General features: G+C 42.7%; 1 long non-coding RNA gene across 1 annotated transcript in view; it reads right to left on the bottom strand.

Annotated features, from left to right (window-relative positions):
* LOC134138373 (uncharacterized) overlaps positions 1–20,901 on the bottom strand; it is a 60,077-nt gene extending 39,176 nt beyond the window's left edge. Inside the window, exons 1-2 of the long non-coding RNA XR_009957872.1 lie at positions 20,831–20,901; positions 17,358–17,442 (exon numbers count right to left, since the gene is read on the bottom strand). This is a non-coding gene — a long non-coding RNA (uncharacterized LOC134138373). The remainder of the gene's footprint in view (positions 1–17,357; positions 17,443–20,830) is intronic.
* Between the last annotated feature and the right edge of the window lie 434 nt (positions 20,902–21,335).

The raw sequence follows: 21,335 nt of genomic DNA on the forward strand, positions 1-21,335 counted from the left end.
ACACTCTCTCTTAAGGATTCCTTCTGCTTACCCATTTAGTTTCTTTTTCTTTTCTTTTCTTTTTTTTTAAACTATTTGCCAACATATAGCCCAACTCATGGAAGTTTGTTATTTTAGACAAAGAATAAAATGAAAAAAAAGACTCAGAAAATTGAGGAATTAATATTTTCCTGGGCAATGGCAAACAAATAGCAATGCAATAGGTATTACAAGCAAGCACATCAGATACTGTTCTCCTATGTATATGGCATTCAATTTCATCTCTAATTATGGAATAAAATGGATTCAGTAGAGCACAAAAGTATTTTCTTTTGTCAACAGAACCATGGCAATTTTCAAATACTTTTTGTACTTCTGCTTTAGTATCTTAGAATAGATCTATTACTTTTAGTAGTCATGTTTCAATCATGATTCATGTTCAGTGAATCAGGTGAACTTGATTCATACCCATGCAGATGGCCACATTGAGGCTTCCCAGGTATCTCATTCACCTATAAGGTCATCTATCTCAGACCTTCCATCTTGTAATAAAATGTCCTTCTTCTTCCATGAGGCCAAGTACATTATCAGCCCACCTCAAACTCTCAGCATTTATTCTGACTTTTCTGCATCTTCACCGTGCCTCTACCAGCAAGAACAACAGGGATCACAGCACAGGGCGATCCAGACGTCCTGCACTGCAGCCAGGCATGTGGAGCCCGAAGGCCATGCTGTTGTTCCACCTCTGATTTACCTGCAGAGCGAGGCAGTCATTGCAGACAGAGTTGCAGACAGATTTTCAAACACCTTTTGTTCAGATTACAGAGGACAGGACCACAGCTGCGTCAGTGCCTTCTCTAGCCTCCGAGGACTTCCTGTTCTCAAGGACAAAGACTAATCCCACTGGTGGGACTACCTGCATCTTCCTAAGCTCAGAGAAAAGAGCTACAGAACCCATATTTTCAAGACTCACTCTCTTTTGCAGAAGTCACCTGGTGAGAAGTGCAGGATGGATAGACTGAGGTATAATAGGGGAGTAGAGTGGGAAAGAGAGATAAAGTTGCATGTGAAAAGGCGCCTTGGGATCTACTAACTAAATTGTTGGGGCATACTCCAGTCCCACAATAAAAACAAAATCCCTTCTGTTCTACTCTGTTGAGTCCAGGATTTCTACTACGCTTGCTGGCAATCTGCATGCAAATGCTGGAAGTGCGTACCACATTTGATAGAGATCTCTGCTGGAGAGGAGGGATGGCAATAAATGTCCAAAGACAGACACCTACTAAAGCCAAAGTTCCCCAGGCTACACAAGTGCTCTCAGGAAAACATAGCACAACTGTTAACTGGCTTAGCAGTAATGGCTGCATTGACTTTCTGGGAATCCTCGTAAGATAGACACATACTTAAGAACCAAAGGCTCCAGTTCAGCCCTCTAGGATTGAGGCACACATGATTGTTAATTTCTATATTTTTAACATCAACAGGCCTTTTTGATAAAGCTGCCTTCAGATAGGTGCTATGTAATTGCTACAGATTATTGTTTTCTGATATAGCCAACTTCACAACTGCCCTCCAGCTGTTGACAAGTGTTTTGGTCTCCTCTAGGATACAATAAGGGCCTTGCTACCCATATATCCAAAACAGTTCCAGAAGAGTTCCCAACATTCAGACACCATCCTGCATGCATTTTTTTGTAGTAGATAAAACAGTATGCCTCTCTGAGCAAAGTTTAAGACTATGACAACCCTCCCCCACCTAATGCTAGTGTTTCCCAGTAGAAGGGTCACCCCACTTGCTCCACACTTGAGTGAGGGCACAAGCCATATTTAAGCAGTGGGGACAGCTCTGATATTTAGACTGGAGAGCAAGGCTGAGGTAGCAAGATAACACTGATACAACTTTTGAGGAGCCCATCTGTTTCCTCACTTACACAGGCTCATGCTGTTCCTTCCGTAAGATCAAAAACTGCAATGTCTATGCTGCATCCAAATTTTCTCATGAAGAAAACTGTTCTTAAAGCTGTTATAAGAACAGTTGAAGTGCATACAAATGAAATGTTTTAAGCTCCCTCCAAGACTTATCACTAACTAGAGAAGGTGGCTTCCTCCTCTCTGAGGAACAGATTTGATATTGCTACATCTGTTGTGGCTTTACTGAATACTGTGTTGAGTAGCGAAGAGCTATGTATACTTTTGCAATGCAAATACCCTTTTTCCACATCTCATTTGTCTGAATCTGCCCTATTTCCAGTTAACGTACCTGACCAAAATCTTTTGATAGCTCAGTTTTCACTCTAATTTTCTGCTGATTAAATATATATATTTATATACATTTTTATTTTGATATATATATATTATTTAGTCACACACACACACATATATATATATATATATAATTTTATATATTTGTGTGTATTTGTGTACCCATGAATCTGCCCAATTTTGGTGTAAATATGGTATGGCACAAAATGCTGCTTCTTTGTGCCTTTACTAATATGTAGAGCCCACATCTAGAATACCTTCTCCAATCAAATGTGACAAGAAATTTATGATATGAGAGACCACAGCAGAACAAGCTGTCACAGTATCAAATCACCCTTATGCCCCTTTTCTACAGTTCCTCCTACAGCTATGCAATTAAAATTATACACACACACACACATATATATATATATATATAAAGGGTGAGGAGATGGGTATTTTTTGAAGTTTCAAGCAAAGAAAGTAAGTAGGATGTGGAGACCACAGAGAAGCCATTACTCTGGCTGCCAGAGAATATTCAGAAGATACCTGCCTTGGATTTTTCCCCCTTAGGTAAATCACATAACTGTCATAATGAAAAAGTACTCAAAAATAATGAAATCTTAAATAAATCAGGTAAGTAGACCAAATTTATACAACTCAGAACACTTAAACAGTGTAAGGATAGAATAGTGAAGCTAAAAGAATAACAATAATTGCTTACTAAAACAATAATAAACTTTATACTTGAGATTTAACAGACAATTCTAATAAAAGGTTATTCTGCAGTCAGATTAGTTACAGAGGAGGCAATGAGTGAAATATCAGGGAGGAAGAAGCACAGACTACTCTCTTATGAGGCAGGAGTTTTCCATGTAATTCTCATTCTCATTTAGCATTATGGTTATCTTTTAAGATAGGGACCATTATCCTCAGCTGGCAAGCTAAGGCCAAAGAGTCTAAGCAACATGCCCAAGGCTACGAAGAAATCTGTGGCAGAACAAGTAACTCGACTCAATTACTTAATCACTTGATCATCATTCCTCACCAGCATCAAAATTAAACTCCTGTGATTTAAAAACCCTAATACGACAGTTTAAAGAAGTAAACCAGTTAGTGTATGAGCACAATAGATAAGAGGAAACAGCATCAGGGCTATGAGCAAACACAAAGCTGGCTGATATGATACCGTGTAGTGCAGCCCCACAAAGAGATTCTTCTCAAAACCAAAAACAACGTAGGTGCATTCAGACAATGCTATTCCCAGGTTCATTAAAACAGGCAGGTTAGATGAAACATAGCCAGACAAGGCCCAGCCCCAGACAACAGCTGGCTCCAACTGTGCTCCCGCTAGCTAGTGCTGCAGAGGTGGGGAAAAGAAGAAACGCACTGTCTTGGACATGACAAGGATGTCAGGCACTCTCCTCATGTGGTGTTTACAAAATGCCTAAGTTACTCCATCTCTTTCCCATCCCAAGCCATTTGATGGCCTCTCCAGAGTAACTACGCAACTGCCTTTTTTTCTCTACCTTAAAAGCGTAAAGGCTAGGCTCCTTCTGCCATTGGAGACAGCGCTAGGGTTGGAGAGCTCAGCTGCTCTGGGTGGGATGGGAACAGCTAATTGAAAGGACTTCCCCTCAATGGTAACAACCCAACACTATTTGAATAAGGCTGTTTTACTGATCCCCCACCAACTTGCTGCACCAATTACTTCTGCCTATCTTGCCTCTGCCTATTCGGTGTTAATCCCACTCTCTCGCCAGAGTCTAGACCAGCTGCTGCCTTTAGAGAGCCTTCTGTACCATGTTGCATGAGCCTGCCCAGGTTAGGTCACCTTGTCTATACAAAGGTTCCTCAAAAGTGCATTATTCTACTTTTTTATTGCCTGAAAGAGATTTGTTGGGGAGCACTGCCATTGGGAACCAGATATTCAAAGAGTTCAGTCTCTGTCATGAACACTCTAAATAGCTAAAATAGGCACAGGGCAGGAATAAGGAGCAACTGATGTTCCAGTACAAAGAGACAGGAGAGTAAAACAAAAAAAGGTGGCACAAGAGGAGAGCCTTTGGTAGAAACCTGAACTTTATCTGCCCCAGAAACTCCCAAGCCTAATCTGTTTTTGGCCAGAGAGCCAAAGCCTTCTAACCAGAAGAGTCACATACCTTTTTCCATTGGCAGGGCAGTACCACGTACCTGTTTGCTGCCACATGACTGAACCTACTACACAGGCACAGCACAGAGGACCTACCTTCCAGAAGAACTGGCTTTGCTGTAGACAGGCAGATTAACAGAGAGACGTGCTTCCTGCTACGGAAAGGACAAAAGCTGAAACTGAGCTATCTTGGATTTGCCCTAAACACCTTTAGGAAGTAGATTTCAAACATCCAACTTTCAGATAATTTATGTCAACTAAAAGTCATGACTAGAGGAGGAAAAGACAGACAGACAGACGGAGTGAAATGGTACCCTGCCCATCGAACCTTCAACCAGAAAGCACATTCACAGCAAGGGAGCAGAATGCTTTGGATCACAGCTAAGGATGAATTACAAGGAAGTCCTGCCTACAGGAATCTGGGGTGCAGAAAGATTGTTACTCAGCCGGCTATGAGACTGGATAGAATATGCCTGTATGACCAGACTGCAAATCTGATAGAATAGATGGTATATAGCAGTGGGCCTCTCCTCAGTAAAGCTGAATTCCTGTCCAAAGATTGGTTTTGGTTTTCTCCTTATAATGAGGAAGAAAGCCCTCGTGCCCCTTCCAACAAAAACAAAAATAAGTCCCACACAAAACATTGCCTAACATCAGGATGCTAAAGGCAAAGATGATCTAAGCAGCAAGACAACGGGCTTTATTTTTTACGACATGTTTTCAAGATCTTTGTTTTACAGGCACTAAGCTAGCTGTAGAAAGGATTTGGGAGTTGTGACCTGAAACCTGAAAGAGCACAGAAGTTCAGAATGAATGCTGACATCTGCTTAACCTCACACCTCTATTTCTGTTCCTACTACAGCTATGACTGTCACTGATTTTAACCAGCGTCACAACTTTTCATAATAAATCTAGAACGAGAAAAATTCAACTTCCAGCTGTAGGCAGAAGCAGTCGCAGGAAAGAGAAGAAAAAAAGAAAATAAAAGATCTGGCAAAAATTTAACTTTCTGCATTTAATTATCAGCATGACCCATCTTTAACCCAAACACTATGGTTAATAGGTTTCCTGTAACTATCATGTGATTAGACAGCTCTTGCACCTGTTAGCATATTTAGGCATATATTTTTGTGTTAACGGCCAGTGCCTCTTTCTAAATAAGCCGCGACTACATCTTAAATTGCTTAAGTCAACTTCCTCAAGCAACCACAAAGTGAGAGGTTCTCGTGGGAAAAAAGGAGAAAAAAAAAAGAAATAAAATAGTGCCAGGCATCAATTTTCAGTTCAAAAAACCTCAATGAAATACACAAATTATTTTATCGGAGGAAGGGAAGAGAATTAGAAACCACCTGACCAAAACACAGAATAACCAATATGGGGCGGGGGGGTAGTAGGGTCATAGGTGGAAAAACATGTTTATCTATGTTTTACCTTTACTTTGAAGTGCTGTTACTTCAATTAGCTTAGCACAGATGACAGCAAATTGTCATCTGTACTCTATTCCTCCTTTTCCTTGTGTCTCATAAAGCATTATCATTCATGCCATTTTCTTCTTCTAGGTTATGCTTCAGGGCCAAATTTTGTGACTCTAACTTACGCTTCTTCTCAAGTAACTCATTTTGACCCAATCCTCATCTCTATTAATTCTTTTTACGAAGCTCTGGCAAGGCAGAAGGCACCCTGATGAGGCTAAGCTGCATTTCACCTAGTAAATCTCCTGCTCCCAGAGGACATCCTGCTCTTTTCCTGCAGGAAGACCCCGAGCGTCAGCCTGCCGCTGGCCTCTTGCGTAGGTGGACAACTGCATTCGAGGTGGTTCTCGCTGAGAAGACTCCCTCAACTACCAGTCACGCATAGGTCTGTGGACTTCAGTTAGACTTCTATATACGCACCGACGCTCGCTTATAGGAAGTATGATCACGCAGCGTTTGCCCGTGTTACCAGACAGTCACTCTGACATTGAGAAAATGTTTTTGTTTGTGACCATCGGTGCAAAGACACGGGAACAGTTATACTTAAGTGCTTTCTACCAGCATAGATCCTAAGGCAGTACAATATTTTAGTGTGGACAGGACCTGAGATGCTATCAGGTTATCTGATTCTGCGTTGCAGCAAACTAATCCCTTTGCATTTCCACAGTGAGCTCTCGCACGAGCTCTAAGACTCTCGCACTCAGTCTGCTCAAATTGAGAGCAAGTGCTTCTTCATAAAAGGCTGCTCTGTGCTAGACATGCAACTACTACCCAGCACTGCATGAAAGAGAAAGATTCGTGTTTTGTGCCTTTCTTCCAGCTTATTTATTTGAAAAAGACGCCATTTCTGCATGCATGAAGGTGGAAAAAGGACTTGTTTGCAGGTCTGGCATTTGCCCAGGTTGCTAAGAAGGTTAGTAGCTTGCAGAGGAATTTGATTACTGGATGATAGAGCAGAGAGAGAAAAGCTATTTGCTTTTCCTTACTAACCAGGAGGATAAGCAACCTAACCTGCCACAAGCACCAAACTGAGTTTGTAACACCAACATCAGCAGCACCCAATAAAGCTCTTCAGTTTTTGTGCCAAAACTGTGTTAACCTTCGCAAACGTCTTCTCATCTTCCCATGAAATCATTCACTTTGGTTTATCATTATCACCTATGTAACCTGCTAGTGACAACCAAAACATGGTTATGTTGCCTTAGCACTTACTGCTTGATTTTTGTTTATGAAGTCGCTGTATCTGCTCTGCATACTAATTATGGTTTTGTACCTAGCATTTGAAGAACGATGTTAAGAAAAACAAGAGAGTGAGAAACGAAATGCTAATATGGAAAAGCAGCTACGTTGTTTTGCCCTAGGTTTCACTGTGTCATTTTGACAAGGATGATGTGTTCATTTCTCAGATGCTAAGCATCTGGTGGTCTGGAATTAGCCAGCTATAAACTTGGGTTTTCCCGCTTACTCACCCTTTCCCTAGACATTTATGAAGTTAAATTCAGGTGCTCTTTTCTGAATTATTATTTCTTTCGCAGAAATTGTTGGAACTACTCCATAACACTAGTGTGCTTTAGTATACGCTCTCCTTCCTCGAGAGAGGCATACACAACAAATTACTATTTCAGCACCCCATCTTCTCAAGTCTGTTCTCAACTTAAAAACAAACAGACTCCTGAAGTTGAGCCATCCTTTCCCAAGCAGATACATTTACACAGTGGCTAGTATACTAATAAATCTCTGGAACTCGGATCATGACAACTGGGAAAAAGTAACTTAACAATAAAGACAGAAGGAAACATCATTTTTCATAGGAAAGAGTAGATGTGTGTGCTGTTCACAGGCAACGGCCCCAACGAGGCTCAAGAGGGACCTGCCCGCCTGCTCCCTTTTTCACCACGGGGCCCAAGGGCTGCAGCCCTCGGGACGGGGAGAGCCGGGCATTCAACTCCAAACACGCTCACAGCCACCGCTGCCTGGAGGAGCGTGCAGCCTGCGTAAACAGGAAAGGAAACGCGAGCGGAGAGAGGCAGAGGGCCCTGCCCCAGGTCATACACCAGGTCCTCGACAGGGCCAGAAATAGAGCAGCAACTTCCTGAGCCCCCTCCAGCGCTCTGTCCCGGCGCCCACCTGGGCCCCCATGCGGGGCCGTCGCCGGTGCGGCTCCCGTGTGGAGACGTTGCTTCGGCCTCGCTGCTTTACAGCCCCAGGAGAAGAGACGGCAGCAATCTCGCAGGAGGAATCTCTTCAGGAACTGAAGCTTCAGCAGACAGCAGTAGGCGAGGAGGCAATACGCAGCAATTGCCGTGTTTTAACGTTCTTTGCCCCAAATCAGTTGTCTGTCCCATTCTGGGTGGAAGTTAAGGAATTTGTTTTGCAGTAAATTCATAATTACTCCTCCCATGTAAGAGACTATATTTGTCACCAAACAACACCCCCTTTGTGTCTAGTTACATGACTGCTAAGAAAATACTTCTATTTTTAACACCGATAAAAGAAAAAACATAGCACAAGAAATCACTCTACTAGACAAACACCGAACCAAATACACACCACTATTACATCCCCTTGCCTGCAAACAGTGGACACATTTCCTCCTGGAAGCTATTCTTAGTTAAACAACTGATGGGAAGTCAGAAGAGTACGCTCCACACGCTTCATGGGATGGCAACTGCAGTCTCTGAAAGGCAGAGACTTTGTGAATGCTGGAGTCCCCAGCCCGTTTCCCCACTGGCAAAATTCATCAGGAAGGGTAAGAATCAGGAGATCTGCATTTGCTCTTCTGGGTCCTTTACTGCAAGATGCAGGACATCACTTGGGCTTATTAAGTAACTCACAAAATCAGAATTGCAGGTGGTTTCTCGTTCAGGAGCAGCATCTGCGTCATTCGCAGCAGCACACAGTCAGAGCTCTACTTCATATCCCCAGGCCTGTTTGGTGTTGCTAATGCATGAAGAAATAAGTGGTTTCAGTTTTCTTATTTTTACTATAGGAAAAGGATTTGGAGGAGGGGTTGAACTGTAACTGAAAGCACAAATACAGTTTGCTGTCAAGCCTCTGGGTTTCTTCCTCTTCCAGAACTATCAGTACACCTGAGCTAAACAAAATAGCCCCTCACACACCACTAGTTTTACACTGATTTTGTATACACACCTGTTATTCAGCAGCAGAGAGAGGCCCAGGGGCAGACGGGGCTCCCTTCCCACTTCACCTGCAGCGTTTCAGCCCTCCTGCCCCTTCGCACTGAAGATTTAACTGCGAAGGCTGAAGCCTTCACCATGCAGATGGCAAAAGCAGTGCAGCCCTGCTGATGTCTCCTAAGGAGATGGGGCAGGGGGAGAGGAGAGGAAAAGGACGACTCTCTGCCCGTCTCGCCCCGAGCCAGCCGAGCGCCCCTGCCCCATGTCTGCATGGGGCGGTTGCAAACGCAGGCGCAGGCTCAGGCTCCTCTCGTCCCACCTCTGCTCCTGTGCTTCCTGCAGGAGGCAGCCCCATGCCCCGGAAACAGGGGTGGGGGGAAAAAGAGGGAAAAAAAATCACTGTTTTGAGATGCATTCCTTTTATTTGGCTAACTCCTACAATTCTTCTCAAATGCAGGCTGTGCTCGGGCTGAAGATCGAGGGACTGGATGTGTTAATGATGCGCACACAGCGTGCAGTAAGCCAAAATAGATGAATAATGCTACACCTAAGCAGTTAGCGGCACATGCTGACTACGAACGGTGGCTGAGAGCCAAGTGCCATTAACCTCCGAGGCATATCCTTGCGAGGCCGTAACACCCAACCTGTCATGTCTCATTGGTTCATTAACACAGTTCTGGAAAGCCTCTGATAAAGCCAGGGAAACTGTTGCCTCAAAATTAGCAGAGATTACAAGATTTTCCACGTGGATACTGAAGAGAAGAAAAGAAAGATTATTATAATAATTTTAAAGGCATTAGAGATAACTGTGATAATTTTGCTTCTGATCTGAAGACTACTGATGTCAGTTAATAGGCTCCTACCCTTTCCTTCTGAAATAGTGATTTTATTATTATAAATATGATTCTCTCCCACTCATTTCTTAAATTAAATTAGAAGTTGCCTAGCCCAAAGAAACCTGTAATGCATGTACCAAAATGTTTGCATGGCTGACAAGCTCTGTCTTTTAATCTTCATGAAAGGCATATAATTGTACTTAATGTAATTTATTTGTCATTAAAGAAAGCTTTGATCCAAACATCTTTGCAACAGAGATCCAAGCAAACGAAAACTCCAGGTCTATATTAAAGCAATGCATATTTAACATTCATTCCTTTCCTTATCTTATTAGGAAATTTACTTCCGAGTAGCTTATATAAACAGCATAAAAAATGTTATATAACTTTATTAATGCCTTGTAAGTTGTGGCTGAGCTAAGTTTTCTGTTGTTATTTTTAAGAAGGAACATTCTCAATTAATTCAAGCACAAAATCTTCAAGACAAAGATTACTGGTTGTTCCACCAGCCTGGAAAGCCTAAATAGCATCTAGCAAAGTAGGTTTCTAGTGCTTCACAAAGGCAAAACACCACTGACAAATATAAACTGAGAACTTAACTGGGGAAGAAGGAAAGGAGATATTTTTTTAAGCTTTAATGGGAACACTTTCATGAGTGACTTTAATGCCAGTGGCAGCTTGTCTGCATTTAAATAACTGTCTACAGTGTGCACATGGCCAAAACAGCCATTGCACCCCTATCCATAAGGGAGGAACCAGTAGGGCTGTTTTTTTTCTTTCCTTTTTTGGTTTACTCAAGACATGAGCAAAACAAATGTTCCAGAATGTGATCAGTAAAACAAAACAAAAGAAAAACCTCAAGCTCTGTAATAGAAAAAGCTGGGGGGGGTTCCCCTGCCAAATGCCTCCAGGAAACTTTCTGTGGGAGTTGTGACACTCGTCTCCCAGGATCTGGTCCCTAATGAGGAATTACAATAGGCCAAGCCAAGAAGATGGGGAGGGTAAAGAGAAAAAAGGAGGGGGAAGGGAAAATTCTACACTGATTGTGAAATAATCTGTATCATCTGATTTCCTATTACTCATTCGAAATATTTTATTTTAAAAGAAGGAAAATTAGTTAGAAGTCATGATTACTTTTTTAGAAAGCTTCAAAAATTATACTATTTTGACTTTCAAACTGGTTCTTATTCATGTGAAAATTCATTATTTTAATTATGGTATTTTAAAAAAAAAAAATCACACCAGCACAATCATCCATACTGGACGTGACCATCTTTTGGCCACAGCAGCTTCTGCAGCCTAGGTAGCCTGTCTGAGACAGGCATATACTAGATGCTTAGGGAAAATGTAAGACTAGAGTAAGTAGGTGGTAAGATTTTACCAGATTATTCTCCCAGTGTCAACATAATTTGCAACTGGGAGACTCCTTAAATCTAGAACTCCTGAAGCCAGATGAACTTCTGGCACCCCCAGCCTCTGTTCAAAGCTTAGATATACCTACAAACAGCTGTTTTTTTGTTTTGAACTGAAACCTAAGATTTTCAGTGCCCTCTAGGTCTTATATTGTAAGAAGCAGTAAACAATCAATTCATCATCTCCTCACTTGTAGCACTGGAATATTTTTGTCACATCCTTTTTCAGTGGCTTCTTTCCCCCCAAAAGCAGTCCCAAGTTAATCCATTGTAGTACAGAAGCTTTCCCTACTTTCAATAACCACTATTGCTCTGTTCTGAACCTCCTCTAGTTCTGCTCTATCTGTTCTGATGTGAAACAACCCTTAGCCCTTCTCCGTGTTGTTGGCTTTTGGCTATTTATCCCATCTCGGGAAGCTTCAGTGTGGACAACAGCCAAACTAAATTGTCTCCAAAAATCATTAGTGATGAATGCAAAATTCAGATACTCTGCTCAATTCCTCATGATCTGGCAGACAAATGCATTCTTTAAACAAACAAACAAACAAACAACAAAACACAACAAGTTTTCACTCTAAGTCAACTAGCTTTTGAGTGAAGGCAAATCAAATTTGTTAAGCAATGAATATTAAAAAAAAAAGAGAGAGAGAGAGAGAGAAAGCATTCCTGGAACACAATCACTGATAGAAACATTTCTGCTTAGTTAAACATAATTTCTAACAGAACCATGCTAGTTCGAATTATTATTCCTACGAAGATCCTTTTATTCCATCCAGATGGATACGAAAATTGTTGTGTTGTAAATACAAAGCTCCTTTAGAGTGCTTGAACAGCAGGCACTCTGAAGAGATCTAAAGAGATCAGATCCAGTGCATTTATATTTCTAGAACACCTTTGCTAATTTAACCCTATCTCAAAAGGGGGCTGAAATATAACTGCCAGGCTCCAAACTGCAAAAGGTCCGTTCCGTAAAGTCTGTTTTCCATTTGTTTTTAAGCAACAACTAGCATGTCTTTGAGTATATCCCAAGAGGTAAACTTGGGTTTCTTGCCCCTGAATGGAAGGACAGAATTAGCTGCTTCTTCAGGCATTTCCACTCCTTTCCTTAGATTCATTATGAGCTCTCCAGGGAGAGGACTGGAGAACTAGATGAGGAAATCACGTGTATCAGGATGCGGGGTGGGGGGGACAGGAGGGATGGAGACGACAGGGTACGAACTCTTTCCCCCCAGCCTCGGGATGACGGCTGGCTGGGGCTGGCCAGAGAACCCGCAGGCTCGTCACAGCCGCCGCGTGCCAGGAGGCACCTCTGGGAGCAGCCCGACCCGAGCGGCCGGCTCGGGAAGTAAAACACGGCACCGTCGGAGCAACGTCGGTGTTTGGGAAAGACTGCCAGCTCCACCGAGGCTGGGTGATGACACAGCCCTCCAGGTCTCCGGCGTTCACTCAGTCTGAGGTCAGAAGTCAAGAAGCTTTGCTTAACTGGAGAGCACAGGAGCGGGCCTTTGGCACGGTATTTAGGGACCGCTTGTAGCCGTGACGACATTTAGAAAAAAGCTGTGGAACTTCAGCCGCAGAGGCGGAGATGAAGCACTCACAGCATGCATTCTAATAACTTCTGCTTATCCAGCTTTTAAGAAAAAAAAGTAACTAGAACTAACTCCTTTTTGTGTGGGAAGCTGCCGTGGTTTAACTTGAGGGTCATTTTAAAGCCTGTATGCATTTACAGTACTGGACAATTATTTGTCCAATAGACAGGCTGCTGGTCTCACTTGAAAGATAAAGGTTATGGGGGAGGAAGAAAATCAACACACAACTCACAACTGAATGAACTTTAAGGAAAACCATCTGCCGGAGAGCAACGCGCTCCTGCTAGCAGAGACTGCCACCTTTTGGAGAACAGTCTGAGAGGCTGGGCACAAAGAGGACACTTCATCCCAGTCTTACCTCTGTATTTGACTATATGTTAGCAAAGTCAAATGGTATTAAGTTGTCAGCTTATTTCCAGCAGGGGAAAGAAGAGTATTTACAAGAATATCCCTGAACTCTGCTAGATTTTTACTCCTTTTCTGAAGCAGCAAGGTACATTTTCAGAATCTGTCCATCTCATCTGCTGCTATTACTTTTTCAATCCATGAGTCAGTTTCAATCACATTTGACACAGGGAAAATATCTCAGATAAAAAAAAATATCCCAACTAGTTTCCTGAAAATTAAAAGCTAAGAAGATAAGTTATGTTCAAATTCATGCCTCATTTGAGGGCATTTTTATATCATGCATGAAACACAATTTTCAAAGATACTGGTTTAGGATTTTCAGATGAGCTCTGCCTTCAGTCTGACATCAAAATAGGTCATCAGATTTCAAAAGAGCTCAGTAGTGCAAAAGCTGAGCTCTTGTAAAAGTGTTACCACTTCTGTTGAAGTGGAAGCCCCCCAGTCAGTCATTTCCGCCATCCTTCTTGCTCCTCACACTAGAACAGGGTTGGTGGTGGGTTTCTTCTTTTTCTTTTTTTAAATCTAGCTGCATGATTTCAGTCACATTTGGAGAGAGACAGAGGCCTCAAGGATGTTAAGGTCCTACAAGAGTCATGATAATCAGTAGGGAAAGGAAAGATAGCTGTAATACCCTCATAGAGGGAGGGACAGACAGACTGCAGCCAGAGCTCAACCGTGTTATTAGACATCAGGGACTTAGAAAGGAAACCAGACATCAGTAAGCAGTTCTAGAAACTTAGCAAATTACATGTCTGCTGCCTGTTTTGACTAGAAAACATTTTACGTCATGATGCAATCTTTAGCTGCACCCCACTGTGAGATCCCAGTCTTGGTCTACCTGTTTCTTCCTCATTTTTCTTTTTATAAAAATGATCTTCACACTGGCATTCAGTCTCTCTCACCTGCTCACCTAGACAAGGTACTATGTAGCTTCAACCTACCACAGACGCCTTCTGTGGTAGCACCTGGGGGCAATTACTTCAAGGGGTATGTTTCACACAAGTCTGCCTGTCACTGGCCAACTAAACTATCTTACAAACCTGATCAAGAAGGCCACCCTGAATCAGCATCTAAAGAGCTGAAGTTTCAGGCTCTCTTCTATCACCATAGGAGGAGACCCTGAAGACATTGTCTTTCAAAAGCATCTAGATGTTGCCCTTATACTGCAAGACAGAATAAGGCAAAATTATGACGTTCAATGTGTCTACTGGAACAACCATTCACAGCCTTTTTGGAAGAAGTCTTCCACTCCACTAGGCTGCTGCCTCCTCCTCTCCCACTTGCTCTTTGCCTGAAATTAGAGCTTGATGTGGAGGACCAGTGGTAATCTAGACGCTATTAAGCCTGAAGCAAGTAACTGTAGCTTTGAATGAAAAATTACACCAAATGGGCAGCAATGAATGTTGAGCAAGAGGATCATTGCAGGATGGGTGAGAGTAGAGAGCTATTTGGACAGTGTGAGAAATTCTCTTGAAGAAACCTTGCTCACTCCTTCCTGACTTACTGAAGAGAAGGAACAGGGGGATGTCGGGCAGCAGAAGGTCCTGGAGAAAGCAGAACTCTTGACACAGTCACATCAGACCTAACATCTTAGCAGAGCAGAGGCTAAAAGACAGGCTGATCTGCCTGTCCTGCAGCTGTTTTTCCTCTCCAGCAAAAAGTGGGGACAAGAAAGTAAGTGCAGCCCAGTGCCTCACTTGAAACACGTTTAGACCTCACTGGTTAGAAGTCACAATCCTGGAGTATGGAAATATCAAAAAATGTTCCAGACCTCTCTGCAAAAGTCCTTTCAGACTGCTCTGATCTTTAAAATGTAGAAGGATATCATTAAAAAAAAATACTGATGACTGACTAGCTAATTCTTTCCATTTTTGGTATGGAAGAGCTAAGTGAACCACAGTCTACCACAGGAGTTCAGAAACTGAAGCTTATATACAAATTCAAAATCCAGGCTAAACCTTGCTGCAATAATTCTGGGTGGGATACAATCAGAATAGCACTTGTTATGATTCAGATGGTAGCAGAGTGTCAGAAGAATAACCAGTCTTAAAGGATTTGTTCTACCTTATCATAGTCTGAAGCGTCTTAAAAAGGGATATGCCTAAAATTCTTTCTATTAGATTGGCTACAGATTCAGTACCTCTGAATTAAGAATCGAGGCCTTAATTACTTTCTACCCCCTCTAGGTTTCTAAAAGAATATGCTCCTACCATCTTGAGGATATTCTCCAACTCTGGTGGATAAGAAAAGAGAACAAAAGCTTGGCATGTTCAAGCATTGACAGGATTGTTCACAGTACAGGAAGAATACAGAAGATAACCTATTTCACCCTTGAAAAGTTAGTCCTATCAGATGTAGAAATTAAGAATGACCCCTTTTCAGTTCAGATATATTTTAAGGTTCAGTGAGCTGACTGAAGAGTTCATTAATTTCCTTGCTTCTCCTCAAGCAAACAAACAAAAGCCAAAAAAACAAAACAACCATTTTCTCCATTGGAATTACTGCAGACTGACAACAGATACCAATTCAGTGAGCTGAAGAATGTTGTCTGGAATACGTGATAGTTAAAGGCTTTTTTAAAATCCTCATCTGGCCCAGACACTGAAGCCAGATCAAACTAGAGTGATTTCAAATTTCCGTCATTCCTTAATGGAATTGCAAACAACATGAACCCAGATAAGCCAAAAGGTAATTTAGCCCCTTCTGATTCTCAATCTGAAGTCAGGCAGGCTCAGTCTGGCCAAGACCTCTCCGAAAACAAGCTAAGCTATTGTAGTCTTATTGAGGTGCTTACAATGCTGTACTGGACTGTCTTCCTTCTGCAAACCTTGACATCTTCCCTCTGTTGGTATTCCCTTAACACGAAGGGCATATTTGGCTATCCCGGGAACACAGGTCAATGGAGGAGTCTCCCCCTTTGGCCTCAGGATTCCCATGGAACAGAACAGAACCAGGCTCCATGTGAGCACTCCAGCAAAATAAGATAGATCAGCTCCTAGGTCAGCAGAATATTCAAATATGTTTTCTCATGAAAACAAACATTAAGTTACTGAAACATATGAAAACATGATTTAAGAGCAAGATAGGAGAAAAAGAGTACCACCACACCAAGCTTGTATCACCCTGGGGGACCATTTTACCATGACAGATGAGTAAAATAATGTTTTCTGTCTTAGGCACTAGAATTAGGCTGGATAAATAGATCTACCACCCTAACTTGCCAGTTCAGCTAAATGTTCACAAACATTTCAGTGCTGCTTTAGTCAGAGACAACTTTTCATCCAAATATCTTCCTGTTCGCCTTCATCAGATTACTAAAAATATGTTCTTTAAAGCATCTGAATATAATTGGTTTTTAAATTGTATATGATCAGTTAGAAAACTTAGGTCACTGCCCAGCAACGCAGGATCAGATTTCTGATGGCACTGAGGTAATTAAATGTTAAAATACCTCAAAAATTCAGTGAGGTTTGGTCACCTTTCTCTTTTTGGCTCTCTGCAACTCTAGTGCTGCATTAAGTTGATGTTCTGAAAGGCTGCTGTATCTTCTCCTTAGCCTTGATTGCCCATCAGCCCCCCTTGTTTCCAGGAAAAAGTCACCTGCAACAGTTGTCTGCCCTGCGGTAAAATGGGGTAGTAAATGCCTAGAATCATTTTGAAACTTTCTAATGTTTCCTCTAAAACGATAACCAACATTTTTATATACATACAAAAGCAGGGTCAGTTACCACGCGTAGATGTTTGTAAGGAGGAGTGTCACGAGAAACACCTCCGAACCTAGCACAGCAATTGATAAACCCCAGAAGAGGGCAGTCTCAGACTAGAGCTGAGACACAGAGGGATTTATTCTTTATTGTCACGCCTGTTTCCCACTCCACTCCACTTATTCTCCTTGCTGAAGTTGCACAACAGTTTATGCTATTTAAATACTAAGGTTCTCAGATACACTGTCCATCAAAAACCACAGTATAGGTAAACACTTACAAGCTAGCCTCATGCAAGCTTGGAAGAGGAGGGTAATATTATTCCCATTTTACGGGCCGTGAAACACCGGGACAGCATTCTGCACATTAGACCATATGTATCTCAGTTCAACATAAAATTACATAATTAAGCACCTTTAAACACTCACCTTTAAACTCATTCATTGCACAGCACTTTTCCTTGCTTCTGAGTCCATCAGCAGTAGGATTGGGTCAGAGACAATCACACAAATTCTGCAAGACCAAATATTAGCACAATCAAAAATAAGAATAAAAACACTGCAATTTCTATATACCATTTTCCATCCAAAATAAACGTTCTTCTGTGTTTTTCATTTAGTTACTATCTACCAGCTAGACTATCCCAGCTTTGCTGTCTGTTTTTAATTCTGAGCAGAAGATTTTCTACCTAAAAAATTGGAGAGAGAAAACTATTCTACAACAGAGTCATCCTTACCTTTCTTCAAATCCTTAGTGCAGACTGTCTGGAAAGTCAGCCCAAAACTTGTCCAGAACCTTTCTTCCTAGTGAGTGGACTAGCTTCTGTAAAGAGGCAAAAGTTTCCACCACCTCACATTGCCTCCAAACCCTCTTTAGAGGGTTTAGAGATGCTTTAGAGCCATCATTTTGATACTGATACTTCCAGCCTAAGCACCAACTGGTGGCAGTCCCCAAACCCTGAAGACACCTCCTATTCGGGTGATGATCCTCAGCACTTAGAAGAAAATATGACTGGAAACGATCTCCTATAAGCCACTATCTCCACACTAATGCTGAGGGCAGAGCTACCAGCTGGCATGCAGGAAATAATACCCAGAGCAGCAGAGACCAGGGCAGCAGCACTTGTATCAGAGTCAGAGTAACCACGTGCTGGGGCAGACACAGGCTGCCCTCCAGCAGCACTGGAGAAATGAGTATGCAGCTAGGGATCGGGGAATCGCTCTGAGCATGCTGTTACTTCCGATCACCTGCACAACATGATTCTGATTTATACACACAAGTGTCCTGCTAGGGCCCTTACTCCAGCTGCAAACAATCACACCTAAACCCTGCAACACTCATCTGCTGTTGTCTTACAGGTGGCAAAATCTGCAAATTTGTTCACCACAGTCAGTGAAACCAGAGTCCAGTGAATTCCACTCCTTCAGACAGAATCACCCTCAGTGTCTTTGAGATGCATCTCATACTTTCCACTATTTCCCTCTTCCATGCATTCACTGTGCTGAGCAGAGCATGCTCACAAGATCCCTCCTGTACCTTTTCTTAATCAAAGAAGCCCTCTCATTATTGTACAAACCCACTTAGAAACATGATCCTCTCTCAGGCTGTGTTCCCTAATCTGATTTCTCCAAAACTTATGTCCAGTCATCCGTTTTAAGCATCTCAGTAACATCTCAAAGCTATAGTTCACAATACTTAAGCAATAAAGATGATGCTTCCCCCAGCTGCTCCATTTTTAATTGAAAATTTGGAACAAACAAACAACATAGCAAAGTAACCACCTCAAAATTCCTTCAGACTTTTGAGGACAGACTAAAAAACAAGAATGTTAGTTCTGAACAATTAAAGAATTGCATGCTTATTTCCACATGAAAATGGTAGAGGCCTGAAATAACTTCTGGTTACTACAAAAGAACAACATTACTGACGTATTTTGCATAGCACATTCTTTTTCACAATAAAGAACAAAATCACTGCACTCAAAGGCATCCATGAGTCCTGGTAGGCAAACCTGCAACCACTACCTTGTGTCCAGACAAGCGATTGTTTCTATGGTACAGGCAGCAAAAGTCCCTTGCCAGGCCAATACTACTACAACCATGCTGTTGCAGAAGAGGCAAGTGTCTTAATCTTGCAGTTAAAAGAGTTCTTAAAACTCCAGTTCTTGGCTCGCAGAAAGCTAACTGCTTAGTCTCATAGGAATGAAGCTACCTTTATTCACTCTGGTCACTTTGATTACGGTGAAACTAGGCTGACAAGAGAGGTCATACACTCAGGTGTGTCCTCCTCCTCCCCCTCCCCCCCGCCCCCAAAATGAGACTTACAGCTATCAGGAGTTTCACAGATTTCAGTGACACCGATTTAGTGATAAATTGAGAGAAAACAATGATAAAACTTCTGGGGGTAGGATGCAAAATAGAAGTGAGAGAGATATCTTAATGGAAATGGAATATCTTAACTGTGATTCTAAGGCTGAAAAACAAAACAAAAAGGGATTTATTTGCTTGCTTCTCTAAAATAAATTTTTTAAGTAAAATAAAAGAACCCACACAATCTGTGTCCTGCTGCTAACAGAAGGACACCACGGAAACTACTGAACAACTCGGATCAAAGTTTTTGGCCAGTAGAAATACCTAGGAAGCTTTGCAGTTGCAATGAGACTTTACAATTATAATATCCCATAGACCTCTGCAGTGGTAATACTCTTGAGCACTTTCTTCAAGCCAGAAAAGCTAACCCAGCTATCACTGAGGTTAACAGAATGACTTTCTCTGGTTTCAGTGAAAGCTGGATCAAGCTGTAGCAGGGAGACTACTTATGTAGTGAGGTCCTTGGAAGAAGGCACCAAAGCAATCTTTTTAAATTCTCTTCACAACAAGTCAACAAAACATCTCAAGAGACTGTGACTTTTGAGAAGCCAAAGGACCATTTCAATAACACTCATCCAGTGTTATGCATTTCAGGTAGCCTAAAAGGACTTTACTCCATGAAGTGCTTGGGAAGTGCAGTTCCCAAGTTTCAAGCAGGAAGAAAGGAATCCCCTAAATGCAGAGATAATTAGCCTAGCCACAGCATTACAAACATTTGTTCTTAAAGAAAAGCCAACAGCAAAACAATTGCCTATACCAACACAGTGCATCTCTGCATGGAAGATGATTAAATGCACCAGGATTTATGGCATGCAGTGCCCCTTGAAGGGCCTGAGGTCACAGCTGGGTGTGATAGTGGCATCCCAGGTGCAAGCACTTAGTGAGTCAGGCCTCACCTCCCATCACTGAAGGGAAGGGCAAGCCACTTGCATACACAAGCACACACTTTTTAACCCTAGTTTTGCATATAGGCGAGTTATTCCCATAACTATAATGCAACTGGACACCAACCTCACTCTGTAAGTTCTACAAAACTGTCTTTAAGCTGAAGCTAGCAAACAGGACCTAAGAACATCTTTCTCCAGCACAGTTATGTTAATCTAAAAGAGGTCTCAGAATACCCAAAAGTCTCTTTCCCCCACTACCCCAGACCTAGCGTGCACACAGCGCATTTGGAAGTTCATCACTGCTCACAAATGTAGTGCTCGCCTTTAAGGCGCTTCCCAAAAGACTTGGGGGAAAAGCACCGGATCCAGGGCACCAGCAGCCCCCCGTGCTGCAAGCAGAACTGCACCTGGCTCCTTGCTGCAGTTCGCTCCCTAAGATCAGGGGAGTGGGAGTCCTGCCGCCCGCAGACCACCACGACTCCTGCTCCTCCTCTCCCACCGCGTTCCCCCTCGGGACAGCGCTTCGCCACTTAGTACAAGTTTCTTATCCGACGAACAGCCCGTCCGGGTCCGTACAGCCCAAAGTAAGCTAAATTAACCTTGTCCCCCGCTAAGAGCATGGACCTCGCGGCACGCATCGCTCACCTCGGCGCTTACTGCGGCTCCCGGGGGAGGCTCCGGCCCGCGCCCGCGGCTGGGCGGTCGCTGCGGGGCCGCGCCGGGCCGGGCCGCGCCGCGCCGCCCCGGGGCGGAGCTGCCGCGCCGGGGGCAGTTTTCAGGCGAGACCTCCCTTGGTGCTGCCCCGCTCCATCGCCTTGCTCCTCTTCCCCTCTCCTCAGCCTGCCGCTGGGGGGAGGGGGAAAAATTTTTTTGATTGGGCTTGTTAATTCTAAAAAAAAAACTTCAGGAGAATTTCAGGCTAACCAGCCCCAAAGTGAAGCTGCTAAGTACGAAACCACTCTGGTTATTTAGCAGGTTGGGGTGTCTTCCTTCCACTTCAAGCTTGCCCTTTAACTCGGTGCTGCTAACCTCGCCGGGGAGGACGCGGCAATTAAACTCTCTGAAATGTCGTCTTGACTAGTAGGTGAATTAGTGTTTGGTTTTTTGGGAGTTTAGTAATGCCTAACTCAAGTAAGTTAGCTGCCAAAAA

Source organism: Rhea pennata, chromosome 3 (assembly GCF_028389875.1).
Source record: "Rhea pennata isolate bPtePen1 chromosome 3, bPtePen1.pri, whole genome shotgun sequence".
NCBI lineage: Eukaryota > Metazoa > Chordata > Aves > Rheiformes > Rheidae > Rhea > Rhea pennata.